We start from the raw sequence: 14,091 nt of genomic DNA, 5'->3' as shown, positions 1-14,091 counted from the left end.
AGTGTGTGTGAGAGAGAGAGTGTGTATGTGAGAGAGAGTGTGTGTGAGAGAGAGAGTGTGAGAGAGAGAGTGTGTATGTGAGAGTGTGTGTGAGAGAGAGAGTGTGTGAGAGAGAGAGAGTGTGTGAGAGAGAGTGTGTGTGTGAGAGAGAGTGTGTGAGAGAGAGAGAGTGTGTGTGTGAGAGAGAGTGTGTGAGAGAGAGAGAGTGTGTATGTGAGAGAGTGTGTGAGAGAGAGAGAGTGTGCGAGGGAGAGTGTGTATGTGAGAGAGAGAGTGTGTGAGAGAGAGAGTGTGAGAGAGAGAGTGTGTATGTGAGAGTGTGTGTGAGAGAGAGAGTGTGTGAGAGAGAGAGTGTGTGTGAGAGTGTGTGAGAGAGAGAGAGTGTGTGAGAGAGAGTGTGCGAGAGAGTGTGTGAGAGATAGTGTGTGAGAGAGAGTGTGTGAGAGAGAGTGTGTATGTGAGAGGGTGTGTGCGAGAGAGTGTGTGAGAGAGAGAGAGTGTGTGAGAGAGTGTGTGAGAGAGAGAGTGTGTATGTGAGAGAGTGTGTGAGAGAGAGTGTGTGAGAGAGAGAGTGTGTGAGAGAGAGAGTGAGTGTGTGAGAGAGAGAGTGTGTGTGAGAGAGAGTGTGTGAGAGAGAGTGTGTGTGAGAGAGAGTGTGTGTGGGAGAGAGTGCGTGAGAGAGAGAGTGTGTGTGAGAGAGAGTGTGTGAGAGAGAGTGTGTGTGAGAGAGAGTGTGTGTGTGGGAGAGAGTGTGTGAGAGAGAGAGAGTGTTTGTGTGAGAGAGTGTGTGTGCGCGTGTGTGTGAGAGAGAGTGTGTGTGTGTGAGAGGGTGTGTGTGAGAGAGAGTGTGACAGAGAGAGTGTGTGTGAGAGAGAGAGTGTGTGAGAGAGAGTGTGTGTCTGAGAGGGTGTGTGCGAGAGAGAGTGTGTGCGAGAGAGAGTGTGTGTGAGAGAGTGTGTGTGAGAGGGAGAGTGTGTGAGAGAGAGCGTGTGTGAGAGAGAGCGTGAGTGAGAGAGAGTGTGTGTGAGAGAGAGTGTGTGTGAGAGAGAGTGTGTGTGTGTGAGAGAGAGTGTGTGTGTGAGAGGGTGTGTGCGAGAGAGAGTGTGTGCGAGAGAGAGTGTGTGTGAGAGAGTGCGTGAGAGGTTGTGTGTGAGAGAGTGTGTGTGAGAGAGAGTGTGTGTGTGAGAGTGTGTGTGAGAGAGAGTGTGTGAGAGAGAGTGTGTGTGTGTGAGAGGGTGTGTGCGAGAGAGTGTGTGTGAGAGAGAGATAGTGTGACAGAGAGAGTGTGTGTGAGAGAGAGAGTGTGTGTGAGAGGGTGTGTGCGTGAGAGAGAGTGTGTGCGAGAGAGAGTGTGTGTGACAGAGAGAGTGCGTGAGAGATTGTGTGTGAGAGAGAGTGTGTGTGAGAGAGAGTGTGTGTGAGAGAGAGTGTGTGTGTGTGAGAGAGAGTCTGTGAGAGAGTGTGTGAGAGAGAGAGTGTGTGAGAGAGAGTGTGTGTGTGAGAGAGATTGTGTGTGAGAGAGAGTGTGTGTGTGAGAAGGATTGTGTGTGAGAGAGAGTGTGTGTCAGAGAGAGTGAGTGAGAGAGAGTGTGTGAGAGAGAGTGTGTGAGAGAGAGATGTGTGTGTGTGAGAGAGAGTGTGTGAGAGAGAGTGTGTGAGAGAGAGTGTGTGAGAGAGGGAGAGTGTGTGTGAGAGAGAGTGTGAGAGAGAGAGTGTCTGAGAGAGAGAGTGTGTGGGAGAGAGAGTGTGTGTGGGGGAGAGAGAGTGTGAGAGAGAGAGTGTGTGTGTGAGAGAGTGTGTGTGAGAGAATGTGTGAGAGAGAGAGTGTGTGTGAGAGAGAGTGTGTGTGTGGGAGAGAGTGTGTTAGAGAGAGAGAGTGTTTGACAGAGAGTGTGTGTGAGAGAGAGTGTGTGTGAGAGAGAGTGTGTGTGGGAGAGAGAGAGTGTGTGTGAGAGACAGTGTGCGAGAGAGAGAGAATGTGTGCGAGAGAGAGTGTGTGAGAGAGAGAGTGAGTGTGTGAGAGAGAGAGTGTGTGTGAGAGAGTGTGTGTGAGAGAGAGTGTGTGTGAGAGAGAGTGTGTGTGGGAGAGAGTGCGTGAGAGAGAGAGTGTGTGTGAGAGAGAGTGTGTGAGAGAGAGTGTGTGTGAGAGAGAGTGTGTGTGTGTGAGAGAGAGAGTGTGTGTGAGAGAGAGTGTGTGAGAGAGAGTGTGTGTGAGAGAGAGTGTGTGTGGGAGAGAGTGCGTGAGAGAGAGAGTGTGTGTGAGAGAGAGTGTGTGAGAGAGAGTGTGTGTGAGAGAGAGTGTGTGTGTGGGAGAGAGTGTGTGAGAGAGAGAGAGTGTTTGTGTGAGAGAGTGTGTGTGCGCGTGTGTGTGAGAGAGAGTGTGTGTGTGTGAGAGGGTGTGTGTGAGAGAGAGTGTGACAGAGAGAGTGTGTGTGAGAGAGAGAGTGTGTGAGAGAGAGTGTGTGTCTGAGAGGGTGTGTGCGAGAGAGAGTGTGTGCGAGAGAGAGTGTGTGTGAGAGAGTGTGTGTGAGAGGGAGAGTGTGTGAGAGAGAGCGTGTGTGAGAGAGAGCGTGAGTGAGAGAGAGTGTGTGTGATAGAGAGTGTGTGTGAGAGAGAGTGTGTGTGTGTGAGAGAGAGTGTGTGTGTGAGAGGGTGTGTGCGAGAGAGAGTGTGTGCGAGAGAGAGTGTGTGTGAGAGAGTGCGTGAGAGGTTGTGTGTGAGAGAGTGTGTGTGAGAGAGAGTGTGTGTGTGAGAGTGTGTGTGAGAGAGAGTGTGTGAGAGAGAGTGTGTGTGTGTGAGAGGGTGTGTGCGAGAGAGTGTGTGTGAGAGAGAGATAGTGTGACAGAGAGAGTGTGTGTGAGAGAGAGAGTGTGTGTGAGAGGGTGTGTGCGTGAGAGAGAGTGTGTGCGAGAGAGAGTGTGTGTGACAGAGAGAGTGCGTGAGAGATTGTGTGTGAGAGAGAGTGTGTGTGAGAGAGAGTGTGTGTGAGAGAGAGTGTGTGTGTGTGAGAGAGAGTCTGTGAGAGAGTGTGTGAGAGAGAGAGTGTGTGAGAGAGAGTGTGTGTGTGAGAGAGATTGTGTGTGAGAGAGAGTGTGTGTGTGAGAAGGATTGTGTGTGAGAGAGAGTGTGTGTCAGAGAGAGTGAGTGAGAGAGAGTGTGTGAGAGAGAGTGTGTGAGAGAGAGATGTGTGTGTGTGAGAGAGAGTGTGTGAGAGAGAGTGTGTGAGAGAGAGTGTGTGAGAGAGGGAGAGTGTGTGTGAGAGAGAGTGTGAGAGAGAGAGTGTCTGAGAGAGAGAGTGTGTGGGAGAGAGAGTGTGTGTGGGGGAGAGAGAGTGTGAGAGAGAGAGTGTGTGTGTGAGAGAGTGTGTGTGAGAGAATGTGTGAGAGAGAGAGTGTGTGTGAGAGAGAGTGTGTGTGTGGGAGAGAGTGTGTTAGAGAGAGAGAGTGTTTGACAGAGAGTGTGTGTGAGAGAGAGTGTGTGTGAGAGAGAGTGTGTGTGGGAGAGAGAGAGTGTGTGTGAGAGACAGTGTGCGAGAGAGAGAGAATGTGTGCGAGAGAGAGTGTGTGAGAGAGAGATTGTGTGAGAGAGAGAGTGTGTGTGAGAGAGCGTGTGTGAGAGAGAGAGTGTGTGAGGGAGAGTGTGTGTGAGAGAGAGTGTGTGTGAGAGAGAGTGTGTGTGAGAGAGAGTGTGCGAGAGAGTGAGTGAGAGAGAGTGTGTGAGAGTGTGTGTGTGTGAGAGTGTGTGTGTGTGAGAGGGTGTGTGTGAGAGAGAGTGTGTGAGAGAGAGAGTGTGTGTGAGAGTGTGTGTGTGTGTGAGAGAGTGTGTGTGTGAGAGAGAGTGTGTGTGGGAGAGAGTGTGTGTGTGAGAGAGTGTGTGTGTGAGAGAGAGAGTGTGTGTGAGAGAGAATGTGTGAGAGAGAGAGTGTGTGTGTGAGTGTGTGTGTGAGAGTGTGTGAGAGAGAGTGTGTGTGAGAGAGAGTGTGTGAGAGAGAGAGTGTGTGTGAGAGAGTGTGTGTGGCAGTGAGTGTGTGAGAGAGAGTGTGTGAGAGAGAGTGTGTGAGAGAGAGAGTGTGTGTGAGAGAGAGTGTGTGATAGAGAGAGTGTGTGTGAGAGAGAGTGTGTGTGTGGGAGAGAGTGTGTGAGAGAGAGAGTGTGTGTGTGAGAGAGTGTGTGTGAGAGAGTGTGTGAGAGAGAGTGTGTGTGAGAGAGAGTGTGTGTGAGAGAGAGTGTGCGAGAGAGTGTGTGAGAGAGAGAGTGTGTGTGAGAGAGAGAGTGTGCGAGAGAGAGTGTGGGAGAGAGTGTGTGAGAGAGTGTGTGTGAGAGAGAGAGTGTGAGAGAGAGTGTGTGTGAGAGTGTGTGTGAGAGAGAGTGTGCGAGAGAGAGTGCGAGAGTATGTGAGAGAGAGTGTGTGTGCGAGAGAGAGTGTGTGCGAGAGAGAGTGTGTGTTAGAGAGAGTGTGTGTGAGAGAGAGTGTGTGTGAGAGAGAGAGTGTGCGAGAGAGTGTGAGAGAGTTTGTGTGTGAGAGAGTGTGTGTGAGAGAGAGTGTGTGTGAGAGAGAGAGTGTGTGAGAGAGTGTGTGAGAGAGAGAGTGTGTGAGAGAGTGTGTGTGAGAGAGAGAGTGAGTGAGAGAGAGTGTGTGAGAGAGTGTCCGTGAGAGAGTGTGTGGGAGAGAGTGTGTGTGAGAGAGTGTGTGTGAGAGAGTGTGTGTGTGTGAGAGAGAGTGTGTGTGAGAGAGAGTGTGTGTGAGAGTGTGTGTGTGAGAGAGAGTGTATGAGAGAGAGTGTGTGTGTGAGAGTGTGTGTGTGAGAGAGAGTGTGTGTGTGAGAGAGAATGTGTGAGAGAGAGTGTGTGTGAGAGAGTGTGTGTGTGAGAGAGTGTGTGTGTGAGAGAGTGTGTGAGAGAGTGTGTGTGTGTGAGAGACAGTGTGAGAGACTGTGTGTGAGAGAGAGAGTGTGTGAGAGAGTGTGTGTGTGTGTGAGAGACAGTGTGAGAGAGATTGTGTGTGAGAGAGAGTGTGTGTGAAAGAGAGTGTTTGTGAGTGAGAGTCTGTGAGAGAGTGTGTGTGAGAGAGAGTGTGTGGGAGAGTGTGTGTGAGAGAATGGGTGTGAGAGAGAGTGTGTGTGAGAGAGAGTGTGTGAGAGGGAGAGTGTGTGTGAGAGAGAGAGTGTGTGAAAGAGAGTGTGTGTGAGAGAGAGAGTGTGTGTGAGAGAGAGTGTGTGAGAGAGAATGTGTGTGTGTGAGAGGGTGTGTGAGAGAGAGTGTGTGTGAGAGAGAGTGTGTGTGAGAGAGAGTGTGTGAGAGAGAGTGTGTAAGGGAGAGTGTGAAAGAGAGTGAGTGTGAGAGAGAGTGAGTGTGAGAGAGAGTGAGTGTGAGAGAGAGAGTGTGTGTGAGAGAGAGTGTGTGTGAGAGAGTGTGTGTGAGAGAGAGTGTGAGAGAGAGTGAGTGTGAGAGAGAGTGAGTGTGATAGAGAGTGAGTGTGAGAGAGAGTGAGTGTGAGAGAGAGTGAGTGTGAGAGAGAGAGTGTGTGAGAGAGTGTGTGTGAGAGAGAGAGTGTGTGTGAGAGAGAGTGTGTGAGGCAGAGTGTGAGATAGTGTGTGAGAGAGTGTGTGTGTGCAAGAGAGAGTGTTAGAGAGAGTGTGTGAGAGAGAGTGTGTGAGGGAGAGTGTGAGAGAGTGTGTGTGAGAAAGAGTGTGTGTGTGTGAGAGTGTGTGTGTGTGAGAGAGAGTGTGTGTGAGAGAGTGTGTGTGTGTGAGTGAGTGTGCGAGAGTGAGAGTGTGTGAGAGAGAGTGTGTGTGTGGGAGAGAGAGAGTGTGTGTGAGAGAGAGTGTGTGTGTGACTGAGGCAGAGGGAGCTTGTGGACATGAGGAGAGGATTGAGAGGTGATCTGATTGAAACATTTACAATTCCTCAGGGGGTTTAGACTGGCTCAATATTGGGTGGGTCATTCCACTCACGGGGGTGAGTGTGACCAAGGGCATCTCCCTGAAATAAGGAGGAGCTGATGGAAGATGGATTTGGGGAAGACTCTTCTCTCGCACGGGGCTGAATCGTTGGAGCTCCTTCACCCAGCAACCTGTGGGGACCAAGCCCTTTAACATGCTGAATGCTGAAATTGGGGCGGGGGTGGGAGGGGTTTAAATCAGTCAGGGAATGAAGTGTTACTGAACAAAGCTTGGACAGTTTACTGGGTGACTATTCCATCAGCCGTGTCCCCTACTCCTATTTGAAACTCTTACAATCTTACTTCAGTCTGAGACCCTAACGATCGAACCTGGGGGAACCCCTTCAGAGTCTGGCTGACAGTCTTCCAAAGGCTGGTTCACCTGCCGTGTCCCCGCCTCTTCCTTGCCAAGGCGGTTGACGGGGTTATCACTCCGAAAACTTGCTGCCGGAGAATTGAGGACTCGGTTGTCAGGCAGATCAGACTTCAGCTCCCCCTCGGCGGCGCGGAGGCGCAGCGGTTAGCACTGCGGCCTCGCGGCGCCGGGGACCCGGGTTCGGTCCCGGCCCCGCGTGGAGCTTGCAAATTCTCCCCCCCCCCGCGTCTGCGCAGGTCTCGCCCAACGATGGGTCCTCCTTGGCCTTTCAAAAATGCGTCCCTGGGCTCCACCCAGAACACCCAAACCCACCCTTGGTCGCTGCCGGCGGGGACTCTACGTTCCGCTCGGGGAGGCGGCTTGTGGGGGGGGAGGGGGGGCTCCTTCACCGGGGGGGGGGGCCTCCGAAAGAGCCTGGCCCCCGAGCGGGGCCCACCGATCGGCGGGCCGGCCTCTCTGATGGCGGGCCTCCTTTCCTCCGCCGGCAATATTGTAGCCCTGCGCCATTGTTGTGCGGGGCGGCCTGGGGGAAGCCAAGGGTTCACCGAGGCCCCGCCCCCCCCAATTGCGCCACGCCCCTGCCAGCGCCCACGGAGGTCCCAGAAAAAGGGTCCGGGAACGGGTGCCGATGCCGGAGTAAAACACTCCGGTTTTTACTGCGGCGTTAGGACGTAGACTCCCGTTGGGAGAATCCCCGCCCATTATCTCCACAGGTTGTAAAACACATGAACGACCCCCGGGGACTTTGCCAGTCAAACCACAGTCCGTGAGCCCAGACCGAAAAACATACTCCTTCGTCAATTTCACCTGCTGATTGCTAAAAGCGCCAAGGCCCTGGAGACAGAATTCTCGTTGAACAAGGAAAACGTGACCACTGCAGTCACGCACACTCTCACCCCAGGCTTCTAACCCTTCAATTGACCAATACTGAGAATCCAATTTTCCAAAGGTTTTCCAGTTGCCACACGACTGCTCCAACATCCCTCCACTGACCACAGATTGTCCATGGGGACCAGAGGGGGAATCTCTCCGCTGGTTGGAGTCATACCCGGCACAAAGGAAGATGGTAGTGGTGGTTGGAGGTCAATCAACTCAGCTCCAGGACATCACTGGAGGAGCTCCTCAGGGTCGTGTCCCAGGCCCAACCATCTTCAGCTGCTTCATCAATGACCTCGCTTCCATCGTAAGGTCAGAAGTGGGGGATGACCGCACAATGTTCAGCACTATTCGCCACTCCTCAGATAATGAAGCAGTCCCTGTCCAAATGCAGCAAGACCTGGACAATATCCAGGCTCGGGGCTGACAAGTGGCAAGTTTAATTTGTGCCACACAAGTGCCAGGCAATGACCATCTCCGACAAGAGATGATGTGACCATACAATGGCACCACCATCAATCCCCCATGAATCCCCCACATCCTGAGGGTTACCATTGATCAGAAACTGAACTGGACCCGGCCGTATAAATACTGCGGCTACCAGGGCAGGTCAGAGGCTGGGAATCCTGCGGAGAGCAACTCACCTCCTGACCCCCTCCCAAAGCCTGTCCGCCCTCATAATTTTGTAGACCTCGATCAGGTCGCCCCTCAACCTCCGTCGTTCCAGTGAGAACAAACCGAGTTTATTCAACCGCTCCTCATAGCTAATGCCCTCCATACCAGGCAACATCCTGGTAAATCTCTTCTGCACCCTCTCTAAAGCCTCCACATCCTTCTGGTAGTGTGGCGACCAGAATTGAACACTATCCTCCAAGTGTGGCCAAACTGAGGTCCTATACAGCTGCAACATGACTTGCCAATTCTTATACTCAACGCCCCGGCCAATGAAGGCAAGCATGCCGTATGCCTTCTTGACTACCTTCTCCACCTGTGTTGCCCCTTTCAGTGACCTGTGGACCTGTACTCCTAGATCTCTCTGACTGTCAATACTCTTGAGGGTTCTACCATTCACGGTATATTCCCTACCTGCATTAAACCTTCCAAAAAACCTCACATTTGTCCGGATTAAACTCCATCTGCCATCTCTCCGCCCAAGTCTCCAAACGATCTAAATCCTGCTGTATCCTCTGATGGCCCTCATCGCAATCCGCAATTCCACCAACCTTTGTGTCGTCCGCAAACGTAAAGACTCTGAGGCAATGGTCGCTGCACCAATATATCCTGATGCGTAACGAATATATAATGACGTTGAATGAAATAGCTGAAGGTTGGGTGAAGCAGTTTAACCGTATCTTTCAAAAGGAATTTGATACTTTGCTGAAGGCAAAATATATTTCAGATCTCGAGGGGAAGATCAGTTCAATGATGCTCGTTGAACAGATCGAAGAGCTGTGTCAAGCAGGAAGGACCAAATAGCTTCATAGAAAAGAACAATACAGCAGAGGAACAGGCCCTTCGGCCCTCCAAGCCTGTACCGACCATGTGCCTGCCTGAACAAAAACCGTCTGCACTTACGGAGTCCGTACGCTTCCATTCCCACCCTATTCATAGATTTGTCTAGACGTCCCTTAAATGCCGCTATCGTACCCGCTCCCACCCCCTCCCCAGGCAGCGCGTCCCATATATTTACCACCCTCTGTGTCAAAATCTTGCCTCGCGCATCAGTTCTAAACTTTTCCCCTCGCACCTTAAACCTATGTCCCCCAGTACTTGACTCTCCGACCCTGGGAAAGAGCATCTGACTATCCACTCTGTCCATGCCTCATAATCTTGTAAACCTCTATCAGGTCGCCTCTCCCCCTCCGTCGTTCCAGTGAGAACAGACCGATCCACCTAACCTGCACCTAACCTGTACGTCTTTGGACTCTAACGGACAATTTAACACGGCCAATCCACCTAACCTGTACACCTTTGGGACAGTAAGGGGCAATTTAACACGGCCAATCCACCTAACCTGTACATCTTTGGACACTAAATGACAATTTAACACGGCCAATCCACCTAACCTGTACATCTTTGGACACGAAGTGACAATTTAACACGGCCAATCCACCTAACCTGTACATCTTTGGACACTAAGGGACAATTTAACATGGCCAATCCACCTAACCTGCACATCTTTGGACAAAAAGGGACAATTTAACACGGTCAATCCACCTAACCTGTACCTCTTTGGACACTAAGGGACAATTTAACACGGCCAATCCACCTCCCCTGTACATCTTTGGACACTAAGGGACAATTTAACACGGCAAATCCACCTAACCTGCACACCTTTGGACACTAAGGGACAATTTAACATGGCCAATCCACCTAACCTGTACATCTTTGGACACTAAGGGACAGTTTAACACAGCCAATCCACCAAACCTGTACATCTTTGGACACTAAGGGACAATTTAACACGGCCAATCCACCTAACCTGTACATCTTTGGACACTAAGGGACAATTTGACACGGCCAATCCACCTAACCTGTACATCTTTGGACACTAAGGGACAATTTAACATGGCCAATCCACCTAGCCTGTACATCTTTGGACACAAAGGGACAATTTAACACGGCCAATACTCCTAACCTGCACACCTTTGGACACGAAGGGACAATTTAACACGGCCAATCCACCTAACCTGCACACCTTTGGACACTAAGGGACAATTTAACACAGCCAATCCACCTAACCTGTACATCTTTGGACACTAAGGTACAATTTACCACGGCCAATCCACCTAACCTGTACATCTTTGGACACTAAGGGACAATTTATCACGGCCAATCCACCTAACCTGTGCATCTTTGGACAATAAGGGACAATTTAACACGGCCAATCCACCTAACCCGCACATCTTTGGACTGTGGGAGGAAACCGGAGCACCCGGAAGAAACCCACGCAGACACGGGGGAGCACGTGCAGACTCCGCACAGACAGTGGCCCAGTGGGGAATCGAACCTGGGACCCTGGCGCTGTGAAGCCAAAGTGCTAACCACCGGGCTGCCCCAGAAATTCGATTCTAAATTGTTCCTCAATTGCACCTTTGCTGAAATCTGAATGCTTAAATTCGCCCCTGACCTCGACGATATTTACGTGATGAAATAGGGTTTTGCATTCATGAATATTTCATAATTCACAAAGGGACACGGGAGTCCTTGTTCAAGATTCTCTTCAGGTTAACGGGCAGGTTCAGTACAGTTAGGGAGGCAAATGCAATGTTTGATTTTATTGCAAAAGGTCTCGAGTATACAAGTAGAGAAGTGTTGTTGCAATTGTACAGGGTGTCGGCGAGACCACATCTGGAGTGTTGTGTCCAGTTTTGGTCTCCTTATTTGAGGGAGAATGTGACGACATTGGAGGCCGTTCAGAGGAGGTTCACCAGATTGATTGACCCTGGGGGGGTGAAAAGGTTGACGCTTGAGGAGGGATTAAACAGTTTGGGTCACATACTCGCTGGAGTTTAGAAGGATGAGCGGGGATCCGATCGAGGTGTATGAAATACTCAGCGGGATTGACGAAGTAAACATAGATCAGACGTTCCCCCCTTGTGGGGGCAATCGAGTTCACGGATGTAGGTTGAGAGGCGGTAGATTTCGACCTGAGGTGAGGAGGAACTACTTCTCGGAGAGGGGGGGGGGGTGAATCTGTGGAACTCTTTGCCGCAGGAGGCTGTGGAGGCCAAATCGCTGAGTGTCTTTAAAACAAATTCGCCATCGGAGCGAAGGTACCCTCGGCAATTCAACCTCAAACACATTCTTTCCACATTTTCAAGCACGTCCCTTCAATCTCATCCCTCGCTTTCCTATACCGTGCACGCTTCAACGTGAGGAACTTCCAACCGGAGCAGAAGGCTTTTAAAAAAGGACCTACCTGCTGTGAGGGCCCGCCTTCCTGTTCATTCCCCATTTCCTTTGGGATTATCATTTTGATCCACAGATATGTGATATACATGAAGGGGACGTTTGGAACTCAAAAGTTGCAAATTGGTACACGGTGCGGTGGAGATGTCAACTGTGAACAGAATTGCTCAGACTTTATGGCACCCGAGAGATCAGAGGGCTTCAGTTCAATTGGTCGACTGGTGGCCAATGGAGTGGTTGGGGACCGTCTATGACCGAGCCAGTTCTGTATCCACCTTGCCAGCTCACCCCTGATCCCGTGTGACTTCACCTTTTGTACTAGTCTACCATGAGGGACCTTGTCAAAGGCCTTACTGAAGTCCATATAGACCCTCTTTTCAATCTGTGTCTGTGTGTGTATGTGTGTGTGTGAGTGTGTGTGAGTGAGATTGTGTGTGAGTGCGTATGTGAGAGTGTGTGTGTGTCTGAGTGTGAGTGTGTGTGAGAGAGTGTGTGTGAGAGTGTGTATGTGAGAGTGTGTGTGAGAGAGTGTGTGTGAGAGTGTGTATGTGAGAGTGTGTGAGAGAGAGTGTGTGAGAGAGAGTGTGTGTGAGAGAGTGTGTGTGAGAGTGTATGTGAGAGAGTGTGTGTTGAGAGAGTGTGTGTGAGAGTGTGTGTGTGAGAGTGTGTGTTGAGAGTGTGTTTGTGAGAGTGAGTGTGAGTGTGAGAGAGCGTGTGTGAGAGAGTGTGAGAGTCTGTGAGAGAGTGTGTGTGAGAGAGTGTGTGTGCGAGATAGTGTGTTTGAGAGAGTGTGTGTGAGCGCGTGTATGAGAGTGTGTGCGTATGTGAGAGGGTGTGTTCATGTGAGAGTGTGAGTGTGTGTGTATGTGTATGAGTGTGTGTGTGAGACTGTTTGTGTGAGACTGTTTGTGAGTGTGTGAGTGTTTCTGAGTGTGTGTGTCTGAGTGTGAGAGTGTGTGAGTGTGTGTGAGAGAGTGTGTGTGAGAGTGTATGTGAGAGAGTGTGTGTGAGAGAGTGTGTGTGAGAGTGTGTGTGTGAGAGTGTGTGTTGAGAGTGTGTTTGTGAGAGTGAGTGTGAGTGTGAGAGAGTGTGTGTGAGAGAGTGTGAGAGTCTGTGAGAGAGTGTGTGTGAGAGAGTGTGTGTGAGAGTGTGTGTGAGAGAGAGTGTGTGAGAGAGTGTGTGTGAGAGAGTGTGAGATTGTGTGAGACAGAGTGTGTGAGAGAGTGTGAGAGTCTGTGAGAGAGTGTGTGCGAGATAGAGTGTGTGTGTGAGTGTGGGTGAGTGTGAGAGTGTGTGAGAGAGAGGGTGTGTGAGTGTGAGAGAGTGTGTGTGTGAGTGTGAGAGAGTGTGTGTGAGAGAGTGTGTGAGAGAGTGTGTGTGTGAGTGTGTGTGAGATAGAGTGTGGGTGAGTGTGAATGTGTGTGAGAGAGTGTGCGAGAGAGTGTGAGAGTGTGTGTGTGAGTGTGTGAGAGAGTGTGTGTGTGAGAGAGTGTGTGTGAGTGTGTGTGAGAGTGTGTGTGAGAGTGTGTGTGCGAGAGAGTGTATGAGTGTGTGTGAGAGTGTGAGAGAGAGAGTGTGTGTGAGAGAGAGAGTGTGTGTGTGAGAGAGTGTGAGAGTGTCTGTGAGAGTGTGTGTGTGAGAGTGTGTGAGAGAGTGTTGAGAGTGTGTGAGAGAGAGTGTGAGAGTGTGTGTGTGAGAGAGAGTGTGAGAGAGAGAGTGTGTGAGAGAGTGTGAGAGTGTGTGTGAGAGTGAGAGAGTGTGAGAGTGTGTGAGAGAGTGTGAGAGTGTGTGAGAGTGTGTGAGAGAGTGTGAGAGTGTGTGTGAGAGTGTGTGTGAGAGAGAGTGTGTGAGAGAGTGTGAGAGAGTGTGAGAGTGTGTGAGTGTGTGTGAGAGAGAGTGTGAGAGTGTGTGTGTGAGAGTGTGTGAGAGAGTGTGAGAGTGTGTGAGAGAGAGTGTGAGAGTGTGTGTGAGAGAGAGTGTGAGAGAGAGTGTGAGAGAGTGTGAGAGTGTGTGTGAGAGTGTGAGAGAGTGTGTGAGAGAGTGTGAGAGTGTGTGTGTGAGAGTGTGTGAGAGAGTGTGAGAGTGTGTGAGAGAGTGTGAGAGTGTGTGTGTGAGAGTGTGTGAGAGAGTGTGAGAGTGTGTGAGAGAGTGTGTGAGAGTGTGTGAGAGAGAGTGTGAGAGTGTGTGTGTGAGAGTGTGTGAGAGAGTGTGAGAGTGTGTGTGTGAGAGTGTGAGAGAGAGTGTGAGAGTGTGTGTGTGAGAGTGTGTGAGAGAGTGTGAGAGTGTGTGAGAGAGTGTGTGTGAGAGTGTGTGTGAGAGAGAGAGTGTGAGAGTTTGTGAGAGAGTGTGAGTGTGTGTGAGAGTGTGTGAGAGAGTGTGAGAGAGAATGTGAGAGTGTGTGAGAGAGAGTGTGAGAGTGTGTGAGAGAGAGAGTGTGTGTGTGAGTGTGTGAGAGAGAGAGAGTGTGTGAGAGAGAGTGTGTGAGAGAGAGTGTGTGTGAGAGAGAGAGTGTGTGAGAGAGAGTGTGTGTGAGAGAGAGAGTGTGTGATAGAGAGTGTGTGAGAGAGAGAGTGTGAGTGTGTGAGAGAGTGTGTGTGTGAGTGTGTGAGAGAGTGTGAGAGTGTGTGATAGAGTGTGTGTGAGAGTGTGTGAGAGAGAGAGAGTGTGAGAGTGTGTGAGAGAGTGTGAGTGTGTGTGAGAGTGTGTGTGAGAGAGTGTGAGAGAGAATGTGAGAGTGTGTGAGAGAGAGTGTGAGAGTGTGTGAGAGAGAGAGTGTGTGTGTGAGTGTGTGAGAGAGAGAGAGTGTGTGAGAGAGAGTGTGTGAGAGAGAGTGTGTGTGAGAGAGAGAGTGTGTGATAGAGAGTGTGTGAGAGAGAGAGTGTGTGTGTGAGTGTGTGAGAGAGTGTGTGAGAGAGTGTGTGTGAGAGTGTGTGAGAGAGAGAGTGTGTGAGAGAGAGAGTGTGTGTGAGAGAGAGAGTGTGTGATAG

The sequence above is a fragment of the Scyliorhinus torazame genome, chromosome 23, assembly GCF_047496885.1.
Source record: "Scyliorhinus torazame isolate Kashiwa2021f chromosome 23, sScyTor2.1, whole genome shotgun sequence".
NCBI lineage: Eukaryota > Metazoa > Chordata > Chondrichthyes > Carcharhiniformes > Scyliorhinidae > Scyliorhinus > Scyliorhinus torazame.
The sequence above is the reverse complement of the archived record's forward strand: the minus strand, read 5'-3'. Positions refer to the sequence as shown.